Raw genomic sequence first — 14319 nt, 5'->3', positions numbered from 1 at the left:
TTTGCTGTTGTTGATGCAAGTGTGTGGTCTTTTCGCAGGCACGCCGACATTGTTGTGAACCCTTTGCACAGGTAACGGCAGTGTGTGACGTGAATTAACACAACGGACCCCAATTTCTCACTCGATCCGGAACGCTGCTATACGCTCGTTTGGAGTCGGGATAATCGGCACAAGGCACCAACCACTCAGAGTACGGGCTCTACATATCGATCATCTAATATAGCACTATATAGAGTACTGTAATTCGATCAAAAAGGGTCTACAACAGTGGTTCTTAACCTGGGGTGCGAGATGCCCTATCTGGGGGGGGGGGGGGGGGGGGTGGTGCGAGACGTGTGCACAATTTTTTACAAGGTAAATAATCGAAAACACAAATTAAGCCCGGCACGTAAGTTACAACTACTTTGTTCCATCAAACCCCTGCGTGTATTTATTAACATTGTACATTGTTTTACGATTGAGAACCTCAAGGGGGGCGGGGGGGGGGGGTTGCAAGCTTGCAGTGAAGGTTAAGAACCATTGGCCTCTACGAATATAGGGGTACGACGGGAGCTCGTGCCGGTTGAAGCTAGTGCGGGGCCTGCAGCAAATGTTAAAGGGGCCCTAAAATTTTTTAAAAAGCACGTAAATATTACAACTTTTTTTACTCGCATAGTAAAATTGCATTTTTTCATTTGCCATACAGCCAGATAATACGACAAATCGCTAACCTTAAACACCCAGTTCATAAAAAGTTGAAGGCGGTATAGTACTATATTAATAAGAGCAAGTTCGGAATCGCCGAACCGGAATTGATAGCTTGAAAGCATTTACCGCGGGCCCCTTGAAAGCGCGGAGCCCGTAGCTGCTACTACTACACACGTGGCTACCTTTTTCCACTAGGATAATCCGGCACTGACAGAGAGCAAACAAACCAAGGGGTGGATGTGGTGTGTGCCAACGCACCTTCGGAACACCGCGCTCTGGGCTGGCCCTTCCGAAATGAGGCGTTGGCATAACCGGTTGAGGATGCTCTCTGTTGGTGCCGAGTGGCAAATGCCGTTCACGCGCGTCCGTTGTGTTGCTGTCCAACGCGTTCGCCCACTGTCGCGACTTCCTCCGTCTTGAAAGAGGTGGGGGGGGGGGTGCGAGAGAGGGTGCCCAATTTTTTTGTGTGTTTTGAAAGGGCACTTGCGGCACTTGGGTCGTCATTCGAAGCAAGCTCGCGTGGGCGGCTCGTTACATTGTTGTTGATTTTGCGGTGTTGATATATTGCGTAATAAACGAGTTGATGTAATAAAAGCCAGGGTTTATTATTGCCACCTTACACGCGTGTGTTTTTTGCGTTTGTGTTTAACCGGAGGGCATGGGGGGGGGGAAGAGAGATCGCTTCAACTTATCCACTTGCCCACTCGTCAACTTGATGTTAGCCGTGGCTGGAACGCGTAGCCACATTGCCCTGCGGGCACGGCCAACCAAGTTCGATTCCCACACACGTACATTCCATGTTTACTGGGCAGCAGGCGACGTTTCGGGTCACAGCCCTTCATAGCACAATCGATGCATCGTTACGAGCCCACACCGTTACAGAGCGAGAAACTATCGGTCATAATCCGTTCAGTTTAACACGTAGGCTTTCGCGACCAGTAGTATTCATAAAAAAATTTTGGGTTACTCTTTTTTTTCGGTAAAGTCACGTATAAATAATAAATACAATTATATAATAGCATACGACGTTTCGATCGCAACACAAGCAATCATCAGGTAGAGGAAACATAACCGCAGATATATACAGACCTTAAGTAGGGGGAATTAACACAGATATACCAGGGGATACAGAGAGACGGAACATCACACTAAATCAAACAGGGTTTAGCAAAATTTGGAAACTATATAAAGCAACACAAACTGTTAAACACAATTAACACATGGTTTTGTTGAATACGCTGTTTCAAAGATGGTTAAATTGCAAGTTAAGTGTGAAATTTAAGATAGTGATAGAATACTTACCTTTGGGGGGGGGGGGGGGGACACACGCGCACAGTTAAGGGGTAAAGTAAATCTGTCCCTAGGCTTTAAGAAGGCCAGCGATGTAGGAAGGCTAAGGCTCATAGACAATGGGACACAAATTTGCATGATATAAGTTGTCACGCACACAGTTGTCAGGCACACTTAGAGGTCCCCAGGCACACAACCATAGGTAGAGACAACACAGCGACACAAATCTAAATCAAGACACAAAGGTAGACACACCAGAAGAGAAACACAAAGACAACAGAATTCATACCTTCCCGTAAAGGTGGTTCGAACTTGATTAGGCGCTTTCGTGAGAGTAATTCCTACAGTCACGAAAGCACCTAATCATTTTTTTTGGGTTAGATCGCGTTATTATGTATCACAATCCTCCACTACCCGACACGGCCAAGCAGTAAAAAATGGTGTCACGTTGGCAAAAGACAAATAGTTCACTACTTTAGCCCACCGGTGTGTTGTATGGTGGATCCACAGCATTTACAATTTGAGTACGGCGTTTCGCTGCAAATTACATCCAGCATCTTCAAGCAATTTGCCAGACGAGTGAAGCCATCCACGTGCTTCCGGTCTTAAATAGTGCAGGATGACGTCATTGTCGTTGGTGAACCCCGTCAGGATTCGAGATCAGAGGCGGGGGTAGGGGTGAATGTAATTATGTAACAGATCAGTAATCAGCCACTTAGCATTTGACTCACCTATAAGGAATTGCAATGTGTGTTGTGTTTTACTTAATCAAACGCTTCCAGGCCGCGGGGGTGGGGGTTTCAGTTTCAGTTTATTTCAGTTTATTTATTTTGGTATAGCCCTGTGAGCCATTCGGCTCTTGAATCGGGTGCAACCACAACAAACAAAAACACGAACAAGAAAACATCTTAAAGTGACTATGTGACTGTGCAAACAGAAAATCCATGAAAAAAACAGCAAAATATTCCTGAAAAAAGCACCGTACACCAACGCTGTGTGCAAAAAATCCCAGTGGGATGCAAGTCAAACAACAACAACAACCACAAGAAAACTTAGATTAAGGCCATCAGTCTAACTACGTACTAAAACGTTTTCGAAAATCACCAAAAAATAAAGCCATAACGGCAACGTAGCAGTGGTTATAGGCACTGTGACCGAATTTTTTTTTATAATAAACTACATAAATAACATGTAACACCAAAATCCTAGAGCCATAGCTGGCTGGTGAATTCAATTACGTAACAGATCACTAATTAGCCACTTAGCATGTGACTCACCTGTAAGGAATTGCAATGTGTGTTGTGTTTTGCTTAATAATACGCTTCCAGGCTGCGCTGAGTCCAGAGCGATCACAGCGATTAAAATTATTGGAATTCTTCTCAATTTCAATTGATTCTCTAACTAATCTTGGCAAGTAATAATTAGTTCTGCATAACACTTCAACGGTATCAAAATCAATTGAATGTCTTTGTTGGCAAGCATGCTCTGCCACTGCTGACAGCTGTGTTTGTGGGATAATTTAATGTTCCTTTGGTGTTCTTTTAGTCTTACGCTAATGTTACGTCCCGTCTGTCCAATATGTGGTAAGTGTTATATTGGACAGACGGGGCCGATGTTTCAGAGGAACACGTAGATTAGAGAATAAAAACAATGCCAAATGAGAAATGCGGGTGCCGAATCAATGCTGGTGAATTGTCAAGATGTTTATAGGCAATAACCGATTTCAAAATCATTGTGTCTCATCAGCAGGGTTAGGCTTGCTTGAATCAATGCTTGTTGTATTACACAGCTATGCTCCCCGCATTCATCAAACCGCATTGACCAGAATGGTGAAGTATGGTCAAGTCCATTCCCACTGCTTGCAATACCATGCAGTGGATTGACATCAGGGCTGGGCACGTACAATTCGTCACGCGAGTCCATCAAATATTCCTGAACGATCACATTTCTCTTGATTTGAAGCTTTCGTGACTGCAGGAATCCATACTCTTTGGTTCTTTCGGTAAAGTCACGTAGTTAGAAATACAATAAAACAAATCACGACGTTTTGATCGCAACACGAGCGGTCATCAGAGCAAAGGAGTCAGCCTCCAAAGGCAAACATTCTCGTTTAAACCACCAGGGGTGTCTGAAACGGTGAATCTCAGAGCTGCGGCCTCTGACACATGTTTGAGTTCCTGGGCCAACCACCTTCCCAGTGCCGGATTATCCTAGTAGCAAAAGTAGCTACATACAGTGAGGGAAAAAAGTATTTGATCCCCTGCTGATTTTGTACGTTTGCCCACTGACAAAGAAATGATCAGTCTAAAATGTTAATGGTAGGTTTATTTGAACAGTGAGAGACAGAATAACAACAACAAAATCCAGAAAACGCATGTCAAAAATGTTATAAATTGATTGCATTTTAATGAGGGAAAGAAGTATTTGACCCCTCTACAAAACATGACTTAGTATTTGGTGGCAAAACCCTGGTTGGCAATCACAGAGGTCAGATGTTTCTTGTAGTTGGCCACCAGGTTTGCACACATCTCAGAAGGGATCTTGTCCCACTCCTCTTTGCAGATCTTATCCAAGTCATTAAGGTTTCGAGGCTGACGTTTGGCAACTCGAACCTTCAGCTCCCTCCACAGATTTTCTATGGGATTAAGGTCTGGAGACTGGCTAGGCCACTCCAGGACCTTAATGTGCTTCTTCTTGAGCCACTCCTTTGTTGCCTTGGCCATGTGTTTTGGGTCATTGTCATGTTGGAATACCCATCCACGACCCATTTTCAATGCCCTGGCTGAGGGAAGGAGGTTCTCACCCAAGATTTGACGGTACATGGCCCCGTCCATCGTCCCTTTAATGCGGTGAAGTTGTCCTGTCCCCTTAGCAGAAAAACACCCCCAAAGCATAACGCTTCCACCTCCATGTTTGACGGTGGGGATGTTGTTCTTGGGGTCATAGGCAGCATTCCTCCTCCTCTAAACACGGCGAGTTGAGTTGATGCCAAAGAGCTCCATTTTGGTCTCATCTGACCACAACACTTTCACCCAGTTGTCCTCTGAATCATTCAGATGGTCATTGGCAAACTTTAGACGGGCATGTATATGTGCTTTCTTGAGTAGGGGGACCTTGCGGGCGCTGCAGGATTTCAGTCCTTCACGGCGTAGTGTGTTACCAATTGTTTTCTTGGTGACTATGGTCCCAGCTGCCTTGAGATCATTGACAAGATCCTCCCGTGTAGTTCTGGGCTGATTCCTCACCGTTCTCATGATCATTGCAACTCCATGAGGTGAGATCTTGCATGGAGCCCCAGGCCGAGGGAGATTGACAGTTCTTTTGTGTTTCTTCCATTTGCGATTAATCGCACCAACTGTTGAAACCTTCTCACCAAGCTGCTTGGCAATGGTCTTGTAGCCCATTCCAGCCTTGTGTAGGTCTACAATCTTGTCTCTGACATCCTTGGTCTTGGCCATGGTGGAGAGTTTGGAAGCTGATTGATTGATTGCTTCTGTGGACAGGTGTCTTTTATACAGGTAACAAGCTGAGATTAGGAGCACTCCCTTTAAGAGTGATTGAGAGGGGGTCAAATACTTATTTCCCTCATTAAAATGCAAATCAATTTATAACATTTTTGACATGCCTTTTTCTGGATTTCTTTGTTGCTATTCTGTCTGTCACTGTTCAAATAAACCTACCATTAAAATTATAGACCAATCATTTCTTCGTCAGTGGGCAAACGTACAAAATCAGCAGGGGATCAAATACTTTTTCCCTCACTGTATGCTACGGGCCCCGCACTTTCAAAAGCTAAATGCTTTCAAGCTATCAATTCCGGTTCAGTGATTCTGCACTTGCTCTATTACTATAGTACTATACCGCCTTCAACTTTTATGAACGACTGCGTGTTTCAGATGAGCGATTTGTCGTATTATCTGGCTGTATACGAAATGACAAAATACAATTACTTTACTATGCAAGTTAAAAATGCGTGTTTTTTTTTACTTATGGCCCCTTTATAACATATATGCTACAGGCCCCGCACTAGCTTAATCCGGCACTGCAGCCACCCCTGTAAAAGGCGGGTGATTGGCGATATCAACAACGGTTAAAGGGCCGTCCATAAATGACGTCACGCGATTTTGGACGATTTTTGACCCCCCCCCTCGTCACACGGCGTCACAAAAAGTCAGACCCCTCAAATATGACGTCACAAAACTCTGCCCCCTCCCCCCCCCCAAATAAAGCATGCTTCAAATCGCTTTAAACTATTGTCATTGTAGTGCGTATTTAATGTGGCGCTGCACTCTGATGTTGGAGAAAACATTTATTAAAAAGTCTATTTAATTAAGTAGAACGTATTGTCTATATTTATTTAAAGTTGCGCATTTTTACGTGACGTCACATTTCTCAAATCCCCCCCCAGGTGCGTGACGTCATTTATGGACGGCCCCTAAAGCATGTTCAGCCCCCGTGTTTTCCACGAGCCACAATCCACGCCCGTACACACAAAAAAAAAATTACGTACGTTGTGCAATTCGTGTCACTTTTATACAGGACAAGGGTAATCGGGACCGGACCTAACCCACCTCAACATTCGCATGGCTGGCTGAGTACGGTGCAAAATAAGTTCAACACGTGGTACATACACAGGAAGGCGCCGTGTTTCGCAGTATGCAGTGGTTTCGTAGTAGTGGGGGTGGGAGCGATGTGATGAGTGATAATTTTTTTAACTAAGTACAAATTTGCACCGTGACGCTGGCACACGTGGGGGGTGGGGTGGGGTGGGGGCCGTGCTCGCTTTCCAACAACGTCACGGGATCTTCATCGGCCACTGCGAGGCAGCAGACGGTGCCCACGACTTATCCGCTTTGCGTGCATGGCACCGTATGTTGAACTTTCTGTGGCACAGTACGTAGCCAACCGCGCTAATCGGAGGTGCAGTGTCGAGTCTCTATGGGCAGTATTGAGTCGATGGGCAGTGTTGAGTCTGTGGGTACTATTGAGTCTATGGGCAGTATTGAGTCTCTATGGGCAGTGTTGAGTCTATGGGCAGTATGTGTGCACGCATGTACGTTGTTTAGCCAACCGCGCTAATCGGCGGTGCCGAGGGTAGGGACAATAAACTAAAACACAAACATTTGTAAAAATAAATGAGTTTTCAATCTCGATTATTTTAAAGGGCTTCCTAATATCGGAAGGAAGAGCGTTCCAGACGGCCGCAGAAGCAGCGCATCTGAAAGCGCCGCGCGATGCGGCAGAGCAGACGCAGCAGGAGGGACAGCGGTACACTTGGTAACAAACCAAACAAAAATCGGTCCACACCTTGAATGCTGCTTTAGAATATCCAGTTGAGCTTTCCAACCATCCGTACTCTCTTGGTTATCTCCTCTTCATTCCATCAGGGTGAACCATGATCCTACTTTATAATTTCCCCGTTTATACAATTTCTGCCGTGTCCTGAAGTCGTGTCCGTCTATAAATTGCCACGTGATTGATAATTATTTTAGCCACCAAGTTGAGCTATAATTTGTGGGCAGGTCGCTTCTGGTAAAATAAACATATATTCGTGATTTGCTCACCTTGTCTATATTGTTACACGCCTATCGTGTTGTATTGTTTGTTGTTGTAACTTTCTGACCCGCCCCTACTTGACGTGTGAAAAAGAGCTTCATAGCTCATCGGATTCCTCTTCCAGTATAAATAAAGATTCAGATTCTGTCTCGAGTCCAACTTTGCTGCATTCCTTCTGCAGGTCTTAAGTCATCTCCTGGTTAATAATTGCAATTGATGAACGCGCTATCAGTCACGTTGCACTCCTTGGCATCATTTTCAACATAATTTACAGCCCTTTGTAAGTCCACTGCTGGATGAAGGCCTCCCCCACGCAGCCTCGATTACGGCCGATGATATGACCATACTTCACCATGCTGGGCAGTGTTAAGCGCAGACTCTTAGTGCCATACGAATGGTGTGTGTGTGTGTGTGTCTCATCTGTGAGACGCTGTCCTTACAATGAACGCCTGTTTCGTAATACATTTGTAGTTTGCTCCAGAGCACTTTCCGTCCCAATCAATAAAACTTGACTATACTGACAAGCTGAACAGACATTTTGTGTGCTGTGAAGAATGGCCATTATCCCAAAACGCCTCCTACTTTTTATATATATTTCCTTTTGAAGACAACTGTACAGTTCCATAAGCCCCCGGCTCTCACATAAACTTCGTTGCGACGTCATTTTATGTCTGTTGAAGGTGAACGATACGGCGATCTATTCCTCTCGACGAGCTCTACACGATGCGCTAATCGAAGTTTTGTTTATGACTACGGGAATTTTGGCAACGGCGGGCGCTTGGTTGAAGAAACGAGAGGATTGATTTCTGGTGGGTCGCGGCGTTTGTGTGCGCGGTGTGTGACGGAGTCGCCAAAAATAAAAAATAATAATTACGATTTTGACTTCCGTTTATTCGGGACCCCGGGGTCCCGCCATAAGGTTCAAATATTCAGTAACGCTGCTCGTTCGATGGGCACATCTCTTATTATAACAACACCCCACCCCGTCCATCCCCACCTTGCTTAACAAAGACACGCGTGAAATAATAAACACGTCACCAGCGGTGTATGTCAAAAATCCTGTTACAATCAAGCACGGACTACCGCGGTGCCGTGCCGATCATCCCCATCTGGAGGGGAGATTTTAATGAATTAAATTATGCGTTTGCATTCGTCTCAAATCCTCTTTCTCCCCCCTCCTTCTCCCCTCCAATTTCCACGGGAGAAGACGCAACAGGACCGAGCCGGGCCCCGTTCCTCGCTCTCGCTGGTTTTGCCAAACACAAAACCCAGAGCAAACATCTGCTCAAAATTAACTCTGCAATTGCGCCCACACTATCGCAGTCTCTCGCTCTCTCTCTTTCTCTTCTCGCTCCCTCTCTCTTCTCGCTCGCTCGCTCTCCGTTATTGCCGCTTGGGGTGCGTGGGCGTCGATTGTGCGTGATTTTGTATGCGCGTGCGTGTGAGTCCGTGTGCGCGTGCGTGCGCGCGTGCGTGCGCGTGTGTGTGTGCGCGTGCGTGCGTGCGCTTGCATCTCGGGCAGTCGACCCATGGCACCTGCTGGGTCTGTCCGTCCCGTGACCTCCTACCAGCGGGCGTTCGACACTTCACGTGGCCTTAAAGTGCACGTAGCCTGGCACAGGCGCCGTGGTGACGTGTACCTGTGGTGGTGAATAGCGGTTGTTGTTGTTGTTGCTGCTGCTGTGGGGAGCGGTGGTGTAGCGGTTAGCAACGCTGCGTTACGAACCCGGCGATCCCGAGTTCGCGATTCCCGCCTCACGGACACCAGCACCATCGGTGACGATTATCTGAACAGGTCCTGGGCCTCTCCTAGGTCGACTCGGCCTCAAACGAGTACCTGGTGCGGTGTGCAAACATCGCCACTGGGGGAGACAAAGGCGGCCAGGCGTGGTTGCTGACCACCCACCCCCTCGTGTGCCACAGTGCTGGCCTTCGCTAACAGCACTTGCCCCTACAGTCTGTTAAGGCTACACGGTGGATCTTTGCCTGTGTGTGTGCCTGCATGTGCCGACCCCGAGTGCACGACTATAATTGTGCCGTGGCTGTGATTATGCAAACGGTGCGAAAACTCCTTGGTGACTGCGTGCTCGGAGGAGATGCGCCTAATTGTGCTTACCTTGTGTGTTAATTACATTGAATACAAACGAGGGTATATTTACATTAGCTGCCCAGCAGTGTGTGGTAAGCCTGTGCAATTCGGTATTAGGAAATTAAAAAAAAGCGTCGAAACGCCTGCATTTATTGAGAACCTGGGACAAAGACAAAGATCCCCCGTATAGCCTTAACGGACTGTAGGGGCAAGTGCTGTGAGCGAGCACCTATGAAGGCCGGCACGGCACACGAGGGGGTGGGTGGCCAGCACCACGCCCGACCGCCTTTGTCTCCCCAGTGGCGATGTTTACTACACACTGCATCAGGTACTCATTTGAAGCCGAGTCGACCTAGGAGAGGCCCAGGACCGGTTCAGATAATCGTCACTGGTGTTGGTGGCCGTGAGCAGGAATCGTTACCCGGGTCGCCAGGTTCGTAGCGCAGCGTAGCGCTAACTGCTACACTACCGCTCTCCACAACCTGGGGACACACAGACAACAACAACAACAACAACCGCCATTCGCTACTAAGTGGCGGTGACGTCACCACGACACTTGTGCCAGGCCATGTGCACCTTGGGGTCACGTGAAGTGTCGAACGCCCGCTGGCAGGAGGTCACGGGGCAGACCCAGGTGGCACGGGTCGACTGACTGAGATGACTGGCTGATGCACCACCTGTGCCCCCTACTGTGCCAACCTGCTGTGCTTTATCCACCCAGCGCTCCACTCGTTGTTGTGAGCGTCGCTCCTCCGCCCTCCGTTGTTGTTGGAGGGCGACTGCCTCCAACTGCCCAGTAGCATCCTTCTCGAGCCTCCTCCACAGAGGCCGACACACAAAGATAAAAAAGACAAACATCCCCCATATAGCCTTAACAGACTGTAGGGGCAAGTGCTGTTAGCGAGCACCTATGAAGGCCGGAACGGTACACGAGGGGGTGGGTGGCCAGCACCACGCCCGACCGCCTTTGTCTCCCTAGTGGCAATGTTTACACACCGCACCAGGTACTCATTTGAGGCTGAGTTGACCTAGGGGAGGCCCGGGACCGGTTCAGATATCGTCACTGGTGTTGGCCGTGAGCGGGAATCGAACCCGGGTCGCCAGGTTCATAGCGCAGCGCGCTAACCGCTACACTATCGCTCACACACACACACAGACACACACAAGCACACGCATGCGCGCAACTCCCCTGTGTCGCGATGCACGTGTCTCGCAGTCTCACGTAGCTCCATCTGTCAGTCCCACTGCTGGACGAGAAGTCTGGCACGGGCAGTGCCGGATGACGCTAGGGCAGGGGGCTGTAGCATTTGTTATAAAGGGGCCCCAAGTTAAAAACAACCACATAAATATTAAAACAGATTTTTTTCATATTCTTTGACTTAAAGCTTTCGTGATTGCAGGAATTCATATTCTTTGGGTCTTTCGGTAAAGGCACGTACTTGCACAGTAAAGTAATTGTATTTTTTTTCCATTTGCCATGCAGCCAGATAATACGACAAATCGCTAACCTTGAACACCCAGTCGTTCATAAAAGTTGAAGGCAGTATAGTACTGTAGTAATAGAGCGAGTGCAGAATCACTGAACCGGATTTGATAGTTTGAAAGCATTTAGCGCGGGGCCCTTGAACGTGCGGGGCCCGTAGCCACTGCACGTGTAGCCGCTGCACGTTTAGCCGCTGCACGTGTAGCCACTGCACGTGTAGCCACTGCACGTGTAGTTACTGCACGTGTAGCCACTGCACGTGTAGCTACTGCACATGCAGCTACTACATATGCAGCGACTTGTGCTACGAGGATAATCCGGCACTGGCCATGGGGCTTTGTGTAACCATTGCCCTACAACGCTGGTCAGTGCGCGTGGGTTAAGGGGCGCGTGCGGTAACTCGGGGGGACCAGTTCAGCCTTGGTAAGCGCCGCTTCCCGTCGCATTTAGACCGGCTTAAACACCTCCGCTATGGCGTATTTAGTAGGGGCATCAGTAAGCAATGCATTGTGGTACCCGTAGTTGAACCTGGATGTAATGAGAGCGATGGATCAAGCCTTCAGCGCAGGGACAGGGCATCAATCTGGCAAAGTTGCGCGGTGTCGCTCACGTGGACTTCCCGTGACGACTCTTCGTGAAAAATGACACCAAAAAAATCCTGACGGTAACTTGGGGGGCTCCAACCTTGAGCAGCATCACATGTGCCATTCGCTCAATAATCCGAGCTCAAACCCCCGTTGCCTTGCTGGTGGTGAAACCCAAGGACTTCTCTCATTTAATTACATTGGCATCTAAGCTCCCGAACATACTTCCAAGCGCAGGAACATAATTGAATGCGAGTGATATTCTCAATTGGCAGGGACTCGTATCCACCCACTTGTGTTGTATATGCATTTTTGTTCTTCCAATAAGGCGGCGAGCATCGAATGGTGACCCAGTGCAATTTAATATCCCTGAATTATTGAATACGGTCCCATTACAATGGAGCTTTCATTAATGTTTGGGTTCGAAAGTAAACAAGAAACTTTTCCGGCGGTAATTAAATGGAGAAAAGACACAAGGCCCATTTCACTCCAGGCTTGCCGAGAAGGTCCGATGCACGCTTTGTTTTACGTGCAGAACGTGATAGGTAAGATAAATAAATATGAAACTCTCCCCCCCATCTGATGAGTTGGCCGGGTGGCTCCGAGATCAAATTGCTGAGCTGCCACCGTTGAGAACCTGGGTTCAAACCCAAGCAGGAGCCGTCTGTGATTACACGCGGTTCTCAAATGGCCTCAGCCCAGTCAGCAATGACTACAACGATCCCCTCCCCCCGTATAGCCTGTAACAGACTGTAGGGGGAAGTGCTGTTAGCGAGCACCTATGAAGGCCGGCACGGCACACGAGGGGGTTGGTGGTCAGCAATCACGCCCGGCCGCCTTTGTGTCCCTAGTGGCGATGTATTACACGCCAGGTACTCATTTTAGGCTGAGTCGATCTAGTGGAGCCGCAGGCCCGATTCAGATAATCGTCACTGGTGTTGACCATGAGCAGGAATCAAACTCTAGTCGCCCGGTTCATAGCGCAATGACTCACACGCACACAAAATCCCATTGTGTTAAATTTGGTTCTGCACTTAATTGGTCTCAATTTCATCTCGCGATCACCACGATGCGGTGATCATCGCTCTCTCTAGCAGCGTGGCTGACAAAGTGCTGCCTTGAAGGGATCTCAGAAGTAGTTTTCTCACGTCTACTTTCGTGGGCCACTCTTTAGCGCATGACGTGACAGCGATCGCGCCATCTGGACTGAGATAGTCGATCGGCAGGTGGGGTCAGAGTGTGGGCACTCCAGCCTCTTTCAACACGTTTCGCCAGCGTGCAAGAGTAGGCCTTAAGATACACTCCTTGGAGGTGCTCTCTCGTCTCTTCCTCCTGCAGTGGCATGAGCAAGAAATCGTAGGGCTGAATCTTTAAACGAAGTACACTTTTTTTTATTTTACCAGTGAAGGCACACTGAGCCGTATCGCGCTCTTTCAGAAGCGAGCTGGCCACGAATGAGAGCCCGATGAACGTTACTCACCGTGCGGAATTTTATCGCGGTAAAACCCTCTTAAATGCACAGCAGGCGTCAGGGTCGGGATCGAACCCATGCCCTCCTGCATACCCGGCGAGGTTGTTAACGCCTCGCCACCACGGCACCCACTAGCCTTTACCCCACCTCTCCCAGCAACAGAGGTGGGTTTGAGTGACGTGGGAGTCGAGGGGGGCGGGCGGCGGGGGGGGGGAGCAGCGACTGCGACCTGTGCGGTGCCACACAGTCGTGACGCCAGCCCCCCAGACACACACGGGCAGCATCTGTTCACTGCCAGCCCCCCACCCCCCCACCACACATGCATCCATGGGGGGGGGGGGGGTGGGTCCGCCAGAGCAGCTTGTTCCATCTGTGGCAGGTCACGTGTGCCACGAAGCCCCCCAACTTGCACACTGCTGGGCAACGGGCCTTCACCCCCCCCCCAACCACCCCCCCTTCCCCCCCTCTTTCCTTTCTCCATCCGCTCGTGTCCTGTCATGGCATCTGAACTCCGTGGCGTGCTCGTCTCGCTGCTTACTCTACTGCCGTGCCCTTCCTCCGTCTCTCCTCTGCGCCTCCGCAAGGCGGCCGCTGACCGCGTCGCCCGGCGCTTTCAGACGCCGCTGCTTCCGCGGCCGTCTGGAACGCTCTTCTTCCCGATATTAGGAAACCACTGGGAGCGATGCGCTTCGAAAAATCGCTTTTTTTTTTAGAACTGCATTTTTGTGTTTTAGCTTTGTTGTCCTTCCCCCGCAGCTGCGATTATCACGGTTGGCTACGTACGGTGCGAAAGAAGTTCAACGCGCATACATACGTTACATTCTCCAACCTCCCCCCGATTCTCGTGATGGGACGTGGAGGAGAAGGATATGAGAATGGTACGGTGTTATATATTTTTTTGCGTGTGTGTTATGCCAGTGCCCGTTCATGCATCTCGACACGCTGTGGAATTTGTGTGAAGATTGCGAGTTGGAGGCGTGGGGACCACAGAAAGAGCGGGCGGACAGCAATTGCCCAATCTCTGTGGGCCCGACGTTGGGATGTTTGGCCAACTCCACTAAGGGGCGGATGAAACCTGGAGTGGACGGAGAAAACCCGCGCGTGCGAGAGGGGTGGAAACACTCAATCCCAGCACGGTCGCCCCGTCCTCCTAGAACAC

General features: G+C 49.0%; 1 long non-coding RNA gene across 2 annotated transcripts; it reads right to left on the bottom strand.

Moving 5' to 3' along the window:
* Positions 1-944: 944 nt before the first annotated feature.
* LOC142905410 (uncharacterized) lies at positions 945-3047 on the bottom strand. Of its 2 annotated transcripts, none has more exons than XR_012929573.1 (2): positions 2462-3047; positions 945-1102 (listed from the first exon to the last, which is right to left on the bottom strand). It is a non-coding gene; the product is annotated as an uncharacterized LOC142905410 (long non-coding RNA). The 2 variants fall into 2 exon arrangements; XR_012929574.1 differs by lacking the exon at positions 2462-3047 and adding an exon at positions 2267-2455.
* Positions 3048-14319: the final 11272 nt, after the last annotated feature.

Source organism: Petromyzon marinus, chromosome 53 (assembly GCF_048934315.1).
Source record: "Petromyzon marinus isolate PM22_M1 ecotype Great Lakes invasive population chromosome 53, UKy_Petmar_22M1.pri1.0, whole genome shotgun sequence".
Classification (NCBI taxonomy): Eukaryota; Metazoa; Chordata; class Hyperoartia; order Petromyzontiformes; family Petromyzontidae; genus Petromyzon; species Petromyzon marinus.
Note: the sequence above shows the minus strand (reverse complement) of the source record. Positions and strands in the feature narration are given on the sequence as shown.